A 20,969-nucleotide genomic window follows, 5' to 3' on the forward strand; every position below is an offset into this window, starting at 1 on the left:
GATCCACTCTATCAAAAGCCTTCTCTTGATCTAAAGAGACCAGTCCAAAGTTCACATTAGAACCTCTCGACAAGTCCAACATGTCCCTAATCAAGAACAAGTTGTCCGTGATTGAGCGTCCCGGTACACAATATGTCTGGTCCTTGTGTATTATAGAGTCCAGATGGGACTTCAGTCTGTTAGAGAGGACCTTGGCAAAAATCTTGTAGTCCGCACAGAGTAACGCCACAGGCCTCCAGTTCTTAAGTTCACACAAGTCCCCTTTTTTGGGCAGGAGAGTCAGAGCCGCCCGACGGCAGCTCATCGGCAACTCTCCTACCCCTACGCATTCTCGCAACACGCAAAAGAAATCCTGTCCAATTGTTCCCCAGAATTTTTGTAAAATTCCACTGGAAGTCCATCAACCCCGGGTGCACGACCGGGGGACATCTGGGTTACTGCCTCTGCCAGTTCATGTGACAACAGAGGAATGTCCATTTCATCCCTCTGTGCCCGAGAGAGCTTAGGGAGTCCTGCGAACAAGACCTGAGCACACATAGGATCACACATTTCTGCCCTATACAATTCAGTATAAAACTCCACAGTCCGCTCCCGCATCTCCCCCACCACAGAGGTCACCCGCCCATCAGACAGCCGTAGACAATGCATACCCTTGGCTTCACTGCTCTGTCTTTCCAAACCAAAGAAGAAGGAGCTGGGAGCATCCATCTCCTTGAGCATGGAGAACCTAGCTCTTACAAGTGCTCCCTTTGCTTTAACCTGGAAAAAACTGCCCAGGTCCCTACGTAATTCGGCTAAGTTAGCCTGGAGGCCTACATTGCCTTGCCCCACCATCTCTACCTCCATCTCACTAATACACCGCTCTAGTTCCCCAACACTCTCCTAGCCTCTGAGGATGAGAGAGCTGTGTACTGTTGACAGAAAAGCCGAATTTGCACTTTCCCCACATCCCACCACTGACTCAGAGACTCATACTCCTCTCTTCGCTGCCCCCATCTTTCCCAAAAAGTCTGGAAACCTGAGCAAAAAGTGGCATCTTGTAAGAGCTTTACATTGAACTTCCAATAAGATGCCTGCCGGGGCCCTGGTGAAATAGACAGCCGAGCCATGGTTATGTGGTGATCCGAAAACCCCACTGGGAGAATGGTAGCACTCAGAAGCCTATTGCTCTGATTCCTGGACATGTAAAAACGATCAAGTCGAGCTGCACTCACCCTAGCCCCAAAAACCTTCACCCACGTATACTGTCTTGTGTTTGGATGTTTAGTTCTCCAAACATCCACTAGGTCAAACTGATTAAAGATGTCCCTTAACACTCCCACTGACACTGAATGAGGCTCTTCCCCATTTCTGTCTTTTGTAAAATCCATTGTACAGTTCCAGTCACCTCCGATCACCAGCGTCTCCTCAGGCGCTACTTGTGAGAGTTCCTGTCTAAGACTCCCAAATAGAACCCCTCTTTCTCTCCCTGTGTTAGGCGCATACACATTTATAAAGACAAAACACATGTTGTTAATTTCTGCTTTAACAACAAGCAACCTACCCCTACACACCTCCTTTGAGGAGCAAATTTTTACAGCCAGACCCGGTGCAAAAAGGACTGCCACCCCTGCACTAAGATTTGTCCCATGGCTCAACACACTTGCCCCTTTCCACCAGAGCCCCCAATCAACTTCATTCACCACATCACTATGCGTCTCCTGCAGAAACAACACCTGTACTTGTTTATGTTTTACATATTCACTCAACACACTCCTCTTTCCCGCATCTCTGGCGCCATTTATATTGAGCGAGCCTACCCGAAGAGTCTCCATAAGAAGTGGGAGAAAAGCCAGCAGAGAAATAGACCAATAGCAAAGCTCAAAAAGCCCCAGTGTCAGTAAGAAATTAAACATTTAAACAGTGTCTGAAGGTAAACCTTTACGCACTGTTGTGACCCACTTCCTCAACCTAAACCGTTTCTTGGGTGAGAGGACACCATGCCCCTCATTTCTCATAGCATGTTGTACTGATCTTACAAACTTTCTAGGATCAGGAAAAAAGCCTCAAGATTAACTTTTTTCCCCTTAGTCTCATTCAGGAACCTTGTCAGTTCTCTCAACGTGTACTTAGACCCCTCTGGTTGACTGGCTGTCAGCTCCGGGCCAATTGAAGAGGAGTCTGAAAAAATACCTCCTCATCCTCTTCCTCAGACTCACTTTCCTCCTCTTCTCTATCTCCCACCCTGACCACCTGCCCTTTCTCTCTGGTTAGGGCCTCACCCACAGCAACAGGCAACATTTCCATGGTGCCTTTGTCCACACCCTTTTCTTTTTCCTCTTGACACCCTCCTCCTCCTCCCTAATCTCTTACACTTCCCCACTATACTCTCCTCATCCACTAGAATAACCTGACTAGACGCAGTATCATCTGCACCACCCTCCATAGCATGACTAGGGCCAGCCTCAGCTACAACACCCTCCATAGCATGACTAGGGCCAGCCTCAGCTACAACACCCTCCATAGCATGACTAGGGCCAGCCTCAGCTATACCACCCTCCATAGCATGTCTAGGCCCAGCCTCAGCTACCCCACCATCTCTAGCCTGACTAGACCCAGCCTCTGCTTCTCCACCATCTCTAGCCTGACTAGACCCAGCCTCTACTACCCTACCATCTCTAGCCTGACTAGACCCAGCCTCATCTACACCACCATCTCTAGACTGACTAGGCCCAGCCTCTGCTGTCTGCATCTCCTTACCCCCTGCATTTTCACCTCGATTTCCCCCCCTTGCGCTCGTACCCTCCCCTTGTCTATGGCCTTTATGTGGGCACGCAAAGCTCTTGTGCCCCAAATCCCCACATTCAAAACACCGTAGACTATCTGTGCTGGCAAAACCTGCATAGAGCCCTTCCCCATGCCTCACTTTAAAATGCACATTTAGCTGTTGCTCATTATTGTTCAGAAACATAAACACTTGCCTCCTGAATGAAACAACGTGCTTAACGGCATCTGCCTGAAAACCTGCTGACAGTACACGGAAACCGCTAGCAAACTTACCAAAACGACTCAGCTCTTTCCTAATTTGATCATCCGTAATAAACGGAGGCAAATTTGCCACTACAACTCTTGTTGAAGGGGTAGAGAGAGGTGAAATTGACACCAACACATCCCTTACAAATATTCCGCTAGCAATTAGCCTACCAACCAAATTAGCTCTTTTCATGAACACAACCACGGCCTTGTTCATTCTAGAAGCAGAATGTATAAACTCAGCTCCTACCTGTTCACCGACCGCGAGCAGAACCTCCTCCACCTTAACTCCGTTCTCAGGAACACACCTGAAACCATGCTGAATCGACAGCGTCTCTTGCGCACTAGGCTGAGAAGCCATTGCGCACACTATACCTTGCAACCCCCGGAACGTTACTCTGTCCTCTTCCACCCTAACTTTGAAAAAGAAACTTTGGATACCGCTAAAAACAAATATTGCATTAACCCTCCACCATAGAAAATAACATGTAAAGAAAAGAATAGAAACAAGAAAGTTAGTTAGGATAGAGCTTTCCACACCAAACACTCAAACTCCAAAAACACCCAGCATGCACCGAGAGAGAGAGAGAGAGAGAGTGAAAGAGACAGAGAGAAACAGAGAGAGAGAATGAGACAGAATGAGAGCGAGAGAGACAGAGAGAGAGAGAGACAGAGACAGAGAGAGAGAGACACAGAGAGAGAGCGAGAGAGAGAGAGAGACAGACAGACAGACAGACAGACAGACAGACAGACAGACAGACAGAGACAGAGACAGAGAGAGACAGAGAGAAACAGAGAGAGAATGAGACAGAATGAGAGAGAGAGAGACAGAGAGAGAGAGAGACAGAGACAGAGACAGAGACAGAGAGAGAGAGAGACAGAGAGAGAGAGACAGACAGACAGAGAGAGACAGACAGAGAGAGACAGAGAGAGAGAGCGAGAGAGAGAGACAGAGAGAGAGAGTGAGAGAGACAGAGAGAAACAGAGACATAAAGAGAGAGAACGAGAGCAACAGAGCGACAGACAGAGAGAGAGCACCCCCCTGTACAGTAATCAGCATACAGCAGCCATATTTAATGTATGCGGTGAATGTGTGCGACAGACAGTGTGCAGCTAGGAGACAGATTGAACGGTTGTGTGTGTTTATGTGTGTGTATCCGTGCGTGTGCCTGTGTGTGTGTGACAGATTTAAGAGTCATTCTGAGGGGACAGCAGCAGCAGCAGGGCTGAAGGGCTGAAGGTCCTGGCCTTAGTTAATTATTGACACCATAGAATGCTCAGCTTTGTGCGGGGCTCAGCATACATGTCACTTCCTGTTGCCAAAACACACCTCATTATGTAATGGAGGTATAGGCTTTGAAATCTCTAAGTATCTGTCTGTCTGTCTTTCTGTGTGTGTGTGTGTGCATGTGTGTGGGGTGTGTTTTAGTTAGGAGAGTAATCTGGTCAGATGAGATACCTTTGGAAACGAGTTTCACTTGAGAGAAAGAGAGATACAGAGAGACAGAAAGATGATAAAACTCTGCCCTTTCTGAAAACCCTGTTTTCAGAGCCGTAGAGGAAGTTTGTTCTTCATTGACAACCTCTCCACCGTACAGGCTATACTCTCTCCCCTCTGTCTCTCAAACACTCCCTCCATCAGCTCAATCCGTTCAGACTGCCAGGTCTCCATCAGGATGATGTCAGCTGGGCTATAGATGCTGGGCGCGGCCCTGGCGATCATTGGCTGGCTGGGACATATCATCATCTGTGCTCTGCGTATGTGGAAGGCGACAGCCTTCATCTCACACCAAACCCTCACCACTCAGGTCATCTGACAGGGTTTATGGAGCATGGGCCAGAGGTAGTGTAAGGTCTACGACTCCCTCCTGTCCTTGCTCCAGGACCTACAGGCCGCCAAGGCACTGATCATCATCGCAATCATTACCGGAGTGTACGCCATCCTGTTGGGCATCGCCGGGGGGAAGTGCATCAACTCAGTGGATGACGAGAGGTCCAAGGCCAAGGTATACAATGCTAGCTGGGTCGTCTTCCTCATCACTGCCCTCCTGGTCTTAGTCCCAGTCTGTTGGTCGGCCAACACCATCATCCAAGACCAAGACTTCTACAACCCCCTTTCAGGCTACCAAAGGGAGCTGGGAGCCCCGCTCTACACCGGCTAGGGCCCCAATTGGTATTTTGAGGGTCCAATCATAATGATTATATCGAGGCAGATGCCCCAGGGATAGAGTGGCCCACAGTCATTGAATATGGCACTTTTAAATGTTAGAGCAATCCTTAGTAAAGCCTTTCTCGTGAATTACCTCATTACGAACTATGATATCAATCATTGTGTTGGGCGATTTTGACATTCATGTTAACAAAAAGACTGTCTCCAAGCCGATTGAATTTATGAAACTTTTGAGCTCTATGGACTTAATCCAACATGTTAACCGTGGCTATACTCTGGACCTGTGTAAAATGGCGGCGGAAGAAATGGCAGCAGTTTTACGGGCGCACAACCAATTGTGCTATTATGTATTTATTTTTTGCATTATTTGTAACTTATTTTGTACATTATGTTTCCGCAAACGTATCTTACGGCAAAAAATAGCTTCTGAATATCAGGACAGAGATCACTCACCTCGGATTAGACAATGATTTTTTCTACAACAAAGACGACGCACAAGACATTCTCCAAACACCCCATAGGACCGACATCCCCGTTATTTGCAAGAGGAAGTGATGCAGGTACAAAGACCCGGATGCCTGATCAGGACCCGGAGAAGGCGACTGAGAAAGCTGCCATTACCGTCAATACTACTCGCCAACGTGCAATCATTGGACAATAAATTAGACGGGTTACGATCACGAATATCCTACCAAAGGAACACCAAAAACTGTAATATCCTATGTTTCACGGAATCGTGGCTGAATGACGACATGGATATTCAGCTAGCGGGATTTAAGCTGCACCGGAAAGATAGAACAGCACAAGACGAGGGGGGGTGGTCTGTGCATATTTGTAAACAACAGCTGGTGCACGAAATCTAAGGAAGTCTCGAGATTTTGCTCGCCTGAGGTAGAGTATATTGAGATTTTTCAGCTATACTTTTCGGGGCTGTTTATTTACCACCACAGACAGATGCTGGCACTAAGACCGCACTCAGTCAGCTGTATAAGGAAATAGGCAAACAGGAAAACAATCACCCAGAGGCGGCGCTCCTAGTGGCCGGAGACTTTAATGCAGGGAAACTTAAATCAGTTCTACCAAATTTCTATCAACATGTTTAATGTGCAACCAAAGGTAAAAAATTCTAGATCACCTGTACTCCACACACAGAGAAGCGTACAAAGCTCTCCCTCGCCCTCCATTTGTAAAATCCGACCACAACTCTATCCTCCTGATTCCTGCTTACAAGCAAAAGTTAAAGCAGAAAGCACCAGTGACTCGGTCTACAAAAAAGTGGTCAGATGAAGCAGATGCTAAACTACAGGACTGTTTTCCTATCACAGACTGGAACATGTTCCGGGATTCTTCCGATGGCATTGAGGAAACTCAGGAAACTAAAAATATTTGGCATGGGTCCTGAGATCCTCAAAAGGTCCTTACAGTTGCAACATCGAGAGCATCCTGACTGGTTGCATCACTGCCTGGTACGGCAATTGCTCAGTCTCTGACCGCAAGGCACTACAGAGGGTAGTGCGTACGGCCCAGTACATCACTGGGGCAAAGCTGCCTGCCATCCAGGACCTCTACACCAGGCGGTGTTAGAGGAAGGCCCTAAAAATTGTCAGACCCCAGCCACCCCAGTTATAGACTGTTCGCTCTACTACCGCATGGCAAGCGATACCGGAGTGCCAAGTCTAGGACAAAAGGGCTTCTCAACAGTGTTTACCCCCAAGCCATAAAACTCCTGAACAGGTAATCAAATGGCTACCCAGACTATTTGCATTGTGTGCCCCCCCCAACCCCCCCCCCCCCAAACCCTCTTTTACACTGCTACTACATTCATGTACATGCTACCTCAGTTGGGCCAACCAAACAGTGGCACATTGGCTAACCGGGCTATCTGCATTGTGTCCCGCCACCCGCCACCCACCACCCGCCAACCCCTCTTTTACGCTACTGCTATTCTTTGTTCATCATATATGCATAGTCATTTTAACCATATCTGCATGTACATACTACCTCAATCAGCCTGACTAACCGGTGTCTGTATGTAGCCTTGTTACTTTTATAGCCTCCCTACCGTATATAGCCTGTCTTACTGTTGTTTTATTTCTTTACTTACCTATTGTTCACCTAACACCTTTTTTGCACTATTGGTTAGAGCCTGTAAGTAAGCATTTCACTGTAAGGTCTACTACACCTGTTGTATTCGGCGCACGTGACAAATCAACTTTGATCTGATTTGACCTGGTTATTACCAAGGGGCTTTCTATTGACATATCCTCTATTGTCGATTTTGCTTTATCTGAACCCCACGGTGTATTTTTAACTACCTTCTTGCTCATAGCAATACTATGTAATACTGAACCGACTTTCCCCACATTTTCCCAAATACAGGTGTGCCAAGCATGTAGGGTCAGACCCAAGAAGACTCCAAACTGTAATCGCTGCCAAAGTTGTTTCAACAAAGAACTGAGTAAAGGGTCTGAATACTTATGTAAATGTGATTTTTGAGTGTTTTTTTTTTTTTTGCAAAAATGTCTGAAAACCTGTTTTTGCTTTGTCATTATGGGGTATTGTGTGTAGATTGATTAGGGGGGAAACTATTTAATCCATTTTAGAATAAGGCTGTAACGTAGCAACATTTTTACTTAAAAAAATGATTTCACCTTTATTTAACCAGGTAGGCCAGTTGAGAACAAGTTCCCATTTACAACTGCAACCTGGCCAAGATAAAGCTAAGCAGTGCGACACAAAAAACAGCACAGAGTTACACTTGGAATAAACAAACATACAGTCAATAACACAATAGAAAAGTCTGCATAAGTGTGTGCAAATGAGGTAAGATAAGGGAGGTAAGGCAATAAATTGGCCAGAGTGGCAAAATAATTACAATTTAAGAATTAACCACTGGTGTGAAAAATGTGCAGAAGATGGGTGCAAGTAGAGATACTGGGGTGCAAAGGAGCAAAAAATAAATAACAGTATGGGGATGAGGTAGTTGGATGGGATATTTACAGATGGGCTATGTACATGTGCAGTGATCTGTGAGCTGCTCTGACAGCTGGTGCTTAAAGTTAGAGAGGGAGATATGAGTCTCCAGCCATTGGCAGCAGAGAACTGGAAGGAAAGGCGGCCAAACGAGGAATTGGCATTGGGGGTGTCCAGGGAAATACACCTGCTGGAGCGCGTGCTATGGTTGGGTGCTGCAATGGTGACCAGCGAGCTGAGATAAGGCGGGGCTTTACCTAGCAAAGACTTATAGATCACATGGAGCCAGTGGGTTTGGCGACGAATATGTAGTGAGGGCCAGCCAACGAGAGCATACAGGTTGCTGTGGTGGGTAGTATATGGGGCTTTGGTGACAAAATGGATGGCACTGTGATAGACTGCATCCAATTTACTGAGTAGAGTGTTGGAGGCTATTTTGTAAGTCAAAAATCGATAGGATAGTCAGTATTACAAGGGGATGTTTGGCAGCATGAGTGAAGGACGCTTTGTTGTGAAATAGGTTCTAGATTTAATTTTGGATTGGAGATGCTTAATGTGAGTCTGGAAGGAGAGTTTACAGTCTAACCAGACACCTAGGTATCTGTAGTTGTCCACATATTCTAAGTCATTGCCGTCCAGAGTAGTGATGTTGGACAGGCGGGCAGGTGCGGGCAGTGATCGGTTGAAGAGCATGCATTTAGTTTTACTTGTATTTAAGAGCAGTTGGAGGTCACGGAAGGAGAGTTTTATGGCATTGAAGCTTGTCTGGAGGTTTGTTAACACAGTGTCCAAAGAAGAGCCAGAAGTATACAGAATGGTGTCGTCTGCGGAGAGGTGGATCAGAGAATCACCAGCAGCAAGAGAGACATCATTGATGTATACAGAGAAAAGAGTCGGCCCGAGAATTGAACCCTGTGGCACCCCCATAGAGACTGCCAGAGGTCCGGACAACAGGCCCTCTGATTTGACACACTGAACTCTGTCTGAGAAGTAGTTGGCGAACCAGGCGAGGCAGTCATTTGAGTAACCAAGGCTGTTGAGTCTGCCGATAAGAATGCGGTGATTGACATAGTCGAAAGCCTTGACCAGGTCGATGAATACTGCTACACAGTACTGTCTCTTATCGATGGCGGTTATGATATTGTTTAGGACCTTGAGCGTGGCTGAGGTGCACCCATGACCATCTCAGAAACCAGATTGCATAGCGGAGAAGGTACGGTGGCATTCGAAATGGTCGGTGATCTGTTCGTTAACTTGGCTTTCGAAGACTATAGAAAGGCAGGGTATGATAGATATACAGTTGATGTTGGAAATGTACATACACCTTAGCAAAATACATTTAAAATCAGTTTTTTTACAATTCCTGACATTTAATCCGAGTAAAAATTCCATGTCTTAGGTAAGTTAGGATCACCACTTTATTTTAAGAATGTGAAATGTCAGAATAATAGTAGAGAGAATGATCTATTTCAGCTTTTATTTCAGCTTTTATTTATTTCATCACATTTCCAGTGGGTCAGAAGTTAACATACACACATTTTAGTATTTGGTAGCATTGCATTTAAATAGTTTAACTTGGGTCAAACATTTTGGGTAGCCTTCCACAAGCTTCCCACAATAAGTGAATTGTGGCCCATTCCTATTGACAGAGCTGGTGTAACTGAGTCAGGTTTGTAAGGCCTTCTTGCTCACACACGCTTTTTCAGTTCTCCCCACAAATTTTCTATAGGATTGAGGTCAGGGCTTTGTGATGGCCACTCCAATACCTTGACTTTGCTGTCCTTAAGCCATTTTGTGACAAATTTGTAAGTATGCTTGGGGTCATTGTCCATTTGGAAGACCCATTTGCGACCAACCTTTAACCTCCTGACTGATGTCTTGAGAAGTGCACCAGTCCTTCTTGCAGCAAAGCACCCCCACAACATAATGCTGCCACCCCTGTGCTTCACGATTGGGATGGTGTCCTTCGGCTTGCAAGCCTCCCGCTTTTTCCTACAAACATAACGATGGTCATTATGACCAAACAGTTCCAGTTTTGTTTCATCAGACCAGAGGACATTTCTCTAAATAGTGCGATCTTTGTCCCCATGTGCAGCTGCAAATCGTAGTCTGGCTTTTTTTATGGTGGTTATGGAGCAGTGGCTTCTTCCTTGCTGAGCGGCCTTTCAGGTTATGTCAATATAGGACTCGTTTTACTGTGGATATAGAGAGTTTTGTTCCTGTTTCCTCCAGAATCTTCACAAGGTCCTTTGCTATTGTTCTGGGATTGATTTGCACTTTTCACACCAAAGTACACACATCTCCAGGAGACAGAACACGTCTCTTTCCTGAGTGGTATGACGGTTGCATGGTCCCATGGTGTTTATACTTCCATGCTATTGTTTGTACAGATGAACGTGGTACTTTCAGGCATTTGGCAATTTTTTTCAGAGGTCTTGGCTGATTTCTGAGGTCTTCTTTTGATTTTCCCATGATGTCAAGCAAAGAGGCACTGAGTTTGAAGGTAGGCTTTGCAATACATCCACATGTACACCTCCAATTGACTCAAATTATGTCCATTAACCTGTCAGAAGCTTCTAAAACCATGACATCATTTTATGGAGTTTTCCAAGCTGTTTAAAGGCACCGTCAACTTAGTGTATCTGAACTTCTGACCCACTGGAATTGTGATACAGTGAATTATAAGTGAAATAATCCGTCTGTAAACAATTGTTGGAGAAATTACTTGTGTCATGCACAAAGTAGATTTCCTAACCGACTTGCCAAAACTATAGTTTTGTAAACAAGACATTTGTGCAGTGGTTGAAAAACTAGTTTTAATGACTTCAACCTAAGTGTATGTAAACTTCCGACTTTAACTGTAGGTCTGTAACAGTTTGGGTCTAGAGTGTCTCCCCCTTTGAAGAGGGCAGCTTTCCAATCTTTGGGGATCTCAGGCGATACGAAAGAGAGGTTGAACAGGCTAGTAATAGGGGTTGCAACAATAATAATTTTAGAAAGAGAGGGTCCAGATTGTCTAGACCAAGTGATTTGTAGGAGTCCAGATTTTGTAGCTCTTTCAGAACATCAGCTATCTGGATTTGGGTGAAGGGGAAATGGGGGAGGTTTGGACAAGTTGCTGTGGGGGGTGCAGGGCTGTTGACCGGGGTAAGGGTAGCCAGGTGGAAAGCATGGCCAGCCGTAGAAAAATGCTTGTTGAAATTCTCAATTATCGTGGATTTATCGGTGGTGATAGTGTTTCCGAGTCTCAGTGCAGTGGGCAGCTGGGAGGTGCTCTTATTCTCCATGAACTTTACAGTGTCCCAGAACTTTTCGGAGTTTGTGCTACAGGATGCAAATTTCTGTTTGAAAAAGCTAGCCTTTGCTTTCCTAACTGCCTGTGTATATTGGTTCCTAACTTCCTAACTTTGCATATCGCTGGGGCTATTCGATGCTATTGCAGTAACCCACAGGATGTTTTTGTGCTGGTCAAGGACAGTCAGGTCTGGAGAGAACCAAGGGATATATCTGTTCCTGGATCTACATTTTTTGAATGGGGCATGCTTATTTAAGATGGTGAGGAAATCACTTTTAAAGAATAACCAGGAATCCTCTACTGACGGAATGAGGTTAATATCCTTCCAGGATACCCGGTCCAAGTCGATTAGAAAGGCCTGGTCGCTGATGTGTTTTAGGGAGCGTTTGACAGTGATGAGGGGTGGTCGTTTGACCACAGACCCATTACGGACGCAGGCAATGAGGCAGTGATTGCTGAGATCCTGTTTGAAGACAGCAGAGGTGTATTTGGAGAGCAGGTTGGTCAGGATGAGATCTATGAGCGTGCCCATGTTTACGGAATTGGGTTGTACCTGGTAGGTTAATTGATAGTTTTTGTGAGATTGAGGTCATCTGGCATACATTGTAGGAAGGCCGGGGTGATATTTAAGCATGTCCCAGTTTAGGTCACCTAACAGTATGATTTCGGAAGATAGATGGGGGGCAATCAATTCACATACGGTGTCCAGGGCACAGCTGGGGGCAGAGGGTGGTCTATAGCAAGTGGCAATGGTGAGAGACTTGTTAACTAGGCAAGTCACTTTAAGAACAAAATCTTACTTTCAATGACGGCCTGGGAACAGTGGGTTAACTGCCTGTTCAGGGGCAGAAAGACCTTGTCTGCTCAGGGATTTGATCTTGCAACCTTTTGGTTACTAGTCCAACACTCTAAACCACTAGGCTTCCTGCCGCACTGGCTGCATGTGAACTTTCCTCCACGTCTAAATGTGATGAGTTTGCGGCATATTTCAGTGATAAGATAGAAAACAGTAGGCTGGGTATCAGTCAAGCAAGACCAGGTGAGAAGTTTGATGATATGTTACCTAGCCAACCAGGCAAAGGCACTATGGATTTATTTTCCCTGGTTGACAGAGACATGCTCAAGAAAGTGATATCACAACTTAAGTCTTCTACCTGCCTTCTCGATGCTATCCCCACCACTTTCTTCAAAACAGTTTTTAATTGCATACCTGAAGAAGTGTAAGCTATTGTTAATCACTCCCTGTTCACAGGCACTCTCCCCACTGCAATAAAAAAAAGCTATTATGAAACCCCTTCTGAAGAAAAGTCATCTAGATTCTTCAGCTTTTAGCAATTTTCTGCCAATTTCCAACCTTCCATTGTTAAGTAAACATTCAAACAGCTAAATCATTTTTTAATTGCCAACTGTATTTTTTTTAAAAACTTCCAATCGGCTTTTCGCGCCGACCACAATACAGAGACAGCCTTAGTTAAAGTGATAAATTGTCTTAGAGCCAACACACATGCCAAACATCTCTGTCCTTGTACTCTTGGATTTAAAGTGGTATTGACAGCATTTTAGCAACATGAAATCGTATTAAAATATTTTCATATACTACCCCAGGAGGAATATCACCCTTTTAAAACATTTTTACGTTTCCATATTTTTTTTGAATGTTTGGGAATTACACTAAGGCATTTGTGAAAGAGTGGGAAAGCGGCAGGCATTTGTGAAAGAGTGGGAAAGCGGCAGGCATTTGTGAAAGAGTGGGAAAGCGGCAGACATTTGTGAAAGAGTGGGAAAGCGGCAGACATTTGTGAAAGAGTGGGAAAGCGGCAGACATTTGTGAAAGAGTGGGAAAGCGGCAGGCATTTGTGAAAGAGTAGGAAAGCGGCAGACATTTGTGAAAGAGTGGGAAAGCGGCAGGCATTTGTGAAAGAGTGGGAAAGCGGCAGACATTTGTGAAAGAGTGGGAAAGCGGCAGGCATTTGTGAAAGAGTGGGAAAGCGGCAGGCATTTGTGAAAGAGTGGGAAAGCGGCAGACATTTGTGAAAGAGTAGGAAAGCGGCAGACATTTGTGAAAGAGTGTGAAAGCGGCAGGCATTTGTGAAAGAGTGGGAAAGCGGCAGACATTTGTGAAAGAGTGGGAAAGCAGCAGACATTTGTGAAAGAGTGGGAAAGAGGCAGACATCTGTGAAAGAGTGGGACAGCGGCAGGCATTTGTGAAAGAGTGGGAAAGCGGCAGACATTTGTGAAAGAGTGGGAAAGCGGCAGACATTTGTGAAAGAGTGGGAAAGAGGCAGACATCTGTGAAAGAGTGGGAAAGCGGCAGACATTTGTGAAAGAGTGGGAAAGCGGCAGACATTTGTGAAAGAGTGGGAAAGCGGCAGACATTTGTGAAAGAGTGGGAAAGCGGCAGACATTTGTGAAAGAGTGGGAAAGCGGCAGGCATTTGTGAAAGAGTGGGAAAGCGGCAGGCATTTGTGAAAGAGTAGGAAAGCGGCAGACATTTGTGAAAGAGTGGGAAAGCGGCAGGCATTTGTGAAAGAGTAGGAAAGCGGCAGACATCGGTGAAAGAGTGGGAAAGCGGCAGACATCTGTGAAAGAGTGGGAAAGCGGCAGGCATTTGTGAAAGAGTGGGAAAGCGGCAGGCATTTGTGAAAGAGTAGGAAAGCGGCAGCCATTTGTGAAAGTGTGGGAAAGCGGCAGACATCTGTGAAAGAGTGGGAAAGCGGCAGGCATTTGTGAAAAGAGTGGGAAAGCGGCAGGCATTTGTGAAAGAGTGGGAAAGCGGCAGACATTTGTGAAAGAGTGGGAAAGCGGCAGACATTTGTGAAAGAGTGGGAAAGCGGCAGACATTTGTGAAAGAGTGGGAAGCGGCAGGCATTTGTGAAAGAGTAGGAAAGCGGCAGACATTTGTGAAAGAGTGGGAAGCGGCAGGCATTTGTGAAAGAGTGGGAAAGCGGCAGACATTTGTGAAAGAGTGGGAAAGCGGCAGGCATTTGTGAAAGAGTGGGAAAGCGGCAGGCATTTGTGAAAGAGTGGAAAGCGGCAGACATTTGTGAAAAGAGTAGGAAAGCGGCAGACATTTGTGAAAGAGTGTGAAAGCGGCAGGCATTTGTGAAAGAGTGGGAAAGCGGCAGACATTTGTGAAAGAGTGGGAAAGCAGCAGACATTTGTGAAAGAGTGGGAAAGAGGCAGACATCTGTGAAAGAGTGGGACAGCGGCAGGCATTTGTGAAAGAGTGGGAAAGCGGCAGACATTTGTGAAAGAGTGGGAAAGCGGCAGACATTTGTGAAAGAGTGGGAAAGAGGCAGACATCTGTGAAAGAGTGGGAAAGCGGCAGACATTTGTGAAAGAGTGGGAAAGCGGCAGACATTTGTGAAAGAGTGGGAAAGCGGCAGACATTTGTGAAAGAGTGGGAAAGCGGCAGACATTTGTGAAAGAGTGGGAAAGCGGCAGGCATTTGTGAAAGAGTGGGAAAGCGGCAGGCATTTGTGAAAGAGTAGGAAAGCGGCAGACATCTGTGAAAGAGTGGGAAAGCGGCAGGCATTTGTGAAAGAGTAGGAAAGCGGCAGACATCTGTGAAAGAGTGGGAAAGCGGCAGACATCTGTGAAAGAGTGGGAAAGCGGCAGGCATTTGTGAAAGAGTGGGAAAGCGGCAGGCATTTGTGAAAGAGTAGGAAAGCGGCAGACATTTGTGAAAGTGTGGGAAAGCGGCAGACATCTGTGAAAGAGTGGGAAAGCGGCAGGCATTTGTGAAAGAGTGGGAAAGCGGCAGGCATTTGTGAAAGAGTGGGAAAGCGGCAGACATTTGTGAAAGAGTAGGAAAGCGGCAGACATTTGTGAAAGAGTGGGAAAGCGGCAGGCATTTGTGAAAGAGTGGGAAAGCGGCAGACATTTGTGAAAGAGTAGGAAAGCGGCAGACATTTGTGAAAGAGTGGGAAAGCGGCAGACATTTGTGAAAGAGTGGGAAAGCGGCAGACATTTGTGAAAGAGTGGGAAAGCGGCAGACATCTGTGAAAGCGGCAGGCATTTGTGAAAGAGTGGGAAAGCGGCAGACATTTGTGAAAGAGTGGGAAAGCGGCAGACATTTGTGAAAGAGTGGGAAATCGGCAGACATTTGTGAAAGAGTGGGAAAGCGGCAGGCATTTGTGAAAGAGTGGGAAAGCGGCAGACATCTGTGAAAGAGTGGGAAAGCGGCAGACATCTGTGAAAGAGTGGGAAAGCGGCAGGCATTTGTGAAAGAGTGGGAAAGCGGCAGGCATTTGTGAAAGAGTAGGAAAGCGGCAGACATCTGTGTAAGCGGCAGACATTTGTGAAAGAGTGGGAAAGCGGCAGACATTTGTGAAAGAGTGGGAAATCGGCAGACATCTGTGAAAGCGGCAGACATTTGTGAAAGAGTGGGAAAGCGGCAGACATTTGTGAAAGAGTGGGAAAGCGGCAGGCATTTGTGAAAGAGTGGGAAAGCGGCAGACATCTGTGAAAGAGTGGGAAAGCGGCAGACATCTGTGAAAGCGGCAGGCATTTGTGAAAGAGTGGGAAAGCGGCAGACATTTGTGAAAGAGTGGGAAAGCGGCAGACATTTGTGAAAGAGTGGGAAATCGGCAGACATTTGTGAAAGAGTGGGAAAGCGGCAGGCATTTGTGAAAGAGTGGGAAAGCGGCAGACATCTGTGAAAGAGTGGGAAAGCGGCAGACATCTGTGAAAGAGTGGGAAAGCGGCAGGCATTTGTGAAAGAGTGGGAGAGCGGCAGGCATTTGTGAAAGAGTAGGAAAGCGGCAGACATCTGTGAAAGCGGCAGACATTTGTGAAAGAGTGGGAAAGCGGCAGACATCTGTGAAAGAGTGGGAAAGCGGCAGGCATTTGTGAAAGAGTGGGAAAGCGGCAGGCATTTGTGAAAGAGTAGGAAATCGGCAGACATCTGTGAAAGCGGCAGACATTTGTGAAAGAGTGGGAAAGCGGCAGACATTTGTGAAAGAGTGGGAAAGTGGCAGGCATTTGTGAAAGAGTGGGAAAGCGGCAGACATCTGTGAAAGAGTGGGAAAGCGGCAGACATCTGTGAAAGAGTGAGAAAGCGGCAGACATCTGTGAAAGAGTGGGAAAGCGGCAGACATTTGTGAAAGAGTGGGAAAGCGGCAGGCATTTGTGAAAGAGTGGGAAAGCGGCAGACATTTGTGAAAGAGTAGGAAAGCGGCAGACATTTGTGAAAGAGTGGGAAAGCAGCAGACATCTGTGAAAGAGTGGGAAAGCGGCAGACATCTGTGAAAGAATGGGAAAGCGGCAGACATTTGTGAAAGAGTGGGAAAGCGGCAGGCATTTGTGAAAGAGTGGGAAAGCGGCAGGCATTTGTGAAAGAGTGGGAAAGCGGCAGACATTTGTGAAAGAGTGGGAAAGCGGCAGACATTTGTGAAAGAGTGGGAAAGCGGCAGACATTTGTGAAAGAGTGGGAAAGCGGCAGACATTTGTGAAAGAGTGGGAAAGCGGCAGGCATTTGTGACAGAGTGGGAAAGCGGCAGGCATTTATGAAAGAGTGGGAAAGCGGCAGGCATTTGTGAAAGAGTGGGAAAGCGGCAGGCATTTGTGCAGGCATTGTGAAAAAAGAGGCATCTGGGAAAGCGGCAGACATTTGTGAAAGAGTGGGAAGCGGCAGGCATTTGTGAAAAGAGTGGAAAGCGGCAGACATTTGTGAAAGAGTGGGAAAGCGGTAGGCATTTGTGAAAGAGTGGGAAAGCGGCAGACATTTGTGAAAGAGTGGGAAAGCGGCAGGCATCTGTGAAAGAGTAGGAAAGCGTCAGGCATTTGTGAAAGAGTGGGAAAGCGGCAGGCATTTGTGAAAGAGTGGGAAAGCAGCAGACATCTGTGAAAGAGTGGGAAAGCGGCAGGCATTTGTGAAAGAGTGGGAAAGCGGCAGGCATTTGTGAAAGAGTGGGAAAGCGGCAGACATCTGTGAAAGAGGCAGACATTTGTGAAAGAGTGGGAAAGCGGCAGACATCTGTGAAAGAGTGGGGAAGCGGCAGACATTTGTGAAAGAGTGGGAAAGCGGCAGACATTTGTGAAAGAGTGGGAAAGCGGCAGACATCTGTGAAAGAGTGGGAAAGCGGCAGACATTTGTGAAAGAGTGGGAAAGCGGCAGACATTTGTGAAAGAGTGGGAAAGCGGCAGACATTTGTGAAAGAGTGGGAAAGCGGCAGACATTTGTGAAAGAGTGGAAAAGAGGCAGACATCTGTGAAAGAGTGGGAAAGCGGCAGACATTTGTGAAAGAGTGGGAAAGCGGCAGACATTTGTGAAAGAGTAGGAAAGAGGCAGACATCTGTGAAAGAGTGGGAAAGCGGCAGACATTTGTGAAAGAGTGGGAAAGCGGCAGACATTTCTGAAAGAGTGGGAAAGCGGCAGACATTTGTGAAAGAGTGGGAAAGCGGCAGACATTTGTGAAAGAGTGGGAAAGCGGCCGAGCGTTTTGACAATTAACAGGCACCGCAATAAATATACCTAATAAAAACCGCTGTCTCGTACAAGACCGGAGTCTACAAATCAAACTTTATTCATCACATGCGCCGAGTACAACAAGTGTAGACCTTACCGTGAAATGCTTACTTACCAACAGTGCAGTTCAAGAAGAGTTAAGAAAATATTTACCAAATAAACTAAAGTAAAAAATAATAAAAAGTAACACAATAAAATAACATTATCGAGGCTATATACAGGGGGTACCGAATCAGTGTGCGGGGGTACAGGTTAATCGAGGTAATTAGTACATGTAGGTAGGGGTGAAGTGACTATGCATAGATAATAAACAGTGAGTAGCAGCAGTGTACAAAACAAATGGACGGGGGGGGTCAATGTAAATAGTCCAGTGGCCATTTTATGAATTGTTCAGCAATCTTATGGCTTAGGGGTAGAAGCTGTTAAGGAGCTTTTTGGTCCTAGACTTGGCGCTCCGGTATCACTTGTCGTGCGGTAGCAGAGAAAACAGTCTATGTCTTGGGTGACTGGAGTCTGGGCTCTGACACCAACTATTATATAGGTCCAGGATGGTAAGAAGCTTGGCCCCAGTGATATACTGGGCCGTATTCACTACCCTCTATAGCACCTTACCGTCAGATGCCGAGCAGTTTCCATACTAGGCGGTGGTGCAACCGGTCAGGATGCTCCCGATGGTGAAGCTGTAGAACTTTGAGGATCTGGGGAACAGACCAGTGCGCTACTGTATAGCCAATCAGAGCTACAGTAGGCCTTTTAAACAAGCCCTATGCCACACAGGCCTGTTGCAACAACACAACTTAGATTAATACAACACACTCGCCAACAGCCACAAAATATATTTGAATGGATTTCTTCTGCATATACAGTGCATTCGGAAAGTGGTCAGACCCCTTGAGTTTTTCCACATTGTGTTACATTACAACCTCATTCTAAAATGGATTAAATAGTTTTTTTCCTCATCAATCTACAGTACACACAATACTTGTCAGCGATTGGGTGCAGAGTGAAAGCGGAGTCAGGCGCAGGACACAGGTATGGAGTAATCCAACTGAGTTTACTCAAAGAATAAAGCAAGGGTATGGTGGAGGAGCTGGCGGGGGAGGGTGGTATCTCTCCACTGCCGCCATCACCAAAGAAGAGAATGAAAGAGGAGGGTGCGATTGGCCGACAGTGAGAGGGAGGGGATGGCCAAGAGAGTGATGGGGGTGGGAGAAACCTCTGGGTTGCTGCTGGTTTCCCCAGGCCCTCAACTTCTGTTGAGTGGGGACACACCTAACAAGACTCAGGACTGGGTACAGGAGGAGGTGGGGAGTTTTTTGTTTGGGGACTCAGCCTCCCCGATTTTTTTCCAAACCAGCTGCAGCACTGGGGAGGGGGAGGAGTGTGGGGGTAGACCCAGGATGCAGGGCACCCCGGAGCCAAACACTATTCCTGCATCCTGGGTTGGTGAGATGGAGGAAGAGGGGGGGATGTCGGGAGTACGGATGGTGTTCTCACCGGTAGATATGGAGCAGGGGAGCATCGGGTGAGTCTCCTGTTTTTTTTTTTTTTTCTGTCTGGGTTTAGAATTGGAGTGTATTACATGTTTTTATTTTATTTTTTCATGGGTCTAAATTTACTTTTGTTAGTTTAAATTTAAGGGATTTTGTTAAGAGGAGGGCGGTTTTTAGTTATTTAGAGGGTGTGGGGTTTGATTTTTGTTTTTTACAGGAGGTTCACCTGATGGATGGAGGGGATGTTAGTAGGTTTAAGAGGGAGTGGGACAAGGGGGAGTCGGTTTGGGGTATTGGGGGGGTGCACTCGTCGGTGGTAGGGATTTTGTGTGGGCACAGAGAGGTAAAAGTGGAGGATTCTTTTGTGGTAATGCAGGGGAGGGTTATAGGGGTGGATGTCACGATAAGGGATTGTATTTAGATTAGTGGTGGTGTATGGGCCACAGGTGGTGGCAGACAGGAGGGAGGTGGTTGACTGTCTGACGCCCCTGTGTGTCACAAATAGGAAATTAGTGATAGGGGGGGATTTTAATACAGATTTAGGAATAGGGGGGGATAGCAGTGCAGGCGCCATTGCCGGGCTAATGGCTTGCCATGGTCTGGTAGATGGTGGTCTGCACACTACTCCGAAAATGGCCGGTCCTACATGGCCCAACTCCAGGGGGGTTGAGCGGAGGCTCGACTATATTTTTGTACCCAGGTCTTTGGGTAAGTTGTCTGGGCGGCTGTTGCCTGTTTTCTTTTCGGATCACGACGGGGTGCTCCTGCAGGTTGGGGTCGCCAGTCTACCTCTTTGGTAAGGGGTACTGGAAGTTAGATCGGGATGTGCTGGAGGAGCAGGCTTTTGTTGACGGGTTTTATGGTTTCTTTTGGAGGCTTGAAGGCCTCCGGTCCATGTGCGAGGGGGTGTTAGAGTAGTGGGAATTAGTTAAGGTGAGGATTAGGGCTTTTATAATAGGGTATTGCAAGAGGAAAAAAAGGGAGGAGAGGAGGGAGGTGGATCGTATCCAAAGGTTAATTGAACTCGAATACGAGGCAGGCAACCTCAGCGGGTCATTTGACTGGGAGAGATCCGCAACCCTAAAGGCGCAGCTCAGGGAGTTGCAGGAGCGGAAGGCTCAAGCTTTCCTGGAGCGTGCGCATAGTGGCTTTCTAGAACATAATGAGACTTGTTCTGCTATGTTCTTTAAGTCGGTTAGGGCCAGACAGAGTAGGAAGGTAATGCATGGCGTTAGGGAAGAAAATGGTAGTATAGTTAGAGAACCAGAGGATATGGTCAGGATGACAACTGATCATTTCCAAGGTTTATTTAAGGAAAGGGAAATAGATGTAGAGCAGGGAAATGTGTTTTTAGAACACTTGTCCAGGCGGTTGCCGGAGGACATTAGGGAAGTGATTGAGGCCCAGATTTCACTAGAAGAGGTTGAGAGCGCTCTTAGGAGGATGGGAAAAGGGAAGGTGCCTGGGATGGATGGGCTGCCGGCTGAGTTTTATCTCAAGTTTTGGGGTATACTTGGACCAGTGGTCCTCGAAGTCTTGAAGGCCATCCTTGAGACG

The 20,969-nt window shown here is 46.6% G+C and overlaps 1 pseudogene; it reads left to right on the forward strand.

The window, feature by feature from the left end:
- Positions 1-4,688: 4,688 nt before the first annotated feature.
- Positions 4,689-5,174, forward strand: LOC118381667 (claudin-4-like; annotated as a pseudogene).
- The last annotated feature ends 15,795 nt before the right edge of the window (positions 5,175-20,969 follow it).

The sequence above is a fragment of the Oncorhynchus keta genome, unplaced genomic scaffold (assembly GCF_023373465.1).
Source record: "Oncorhynchus keta strain PuntledgeMale-10-30-2019 unplaced genomic scaffold, Oket_V2 Un_contig_1690_pilon_pilon, whole genome shotgun sequence".
NCBI classification, from domain to species: Eukaryota; Metazoa; Chordata; class Actinopteri; order Salmoniformes; family Salmonidae; genus Oncorhynchus; species Oncorhynchus keta.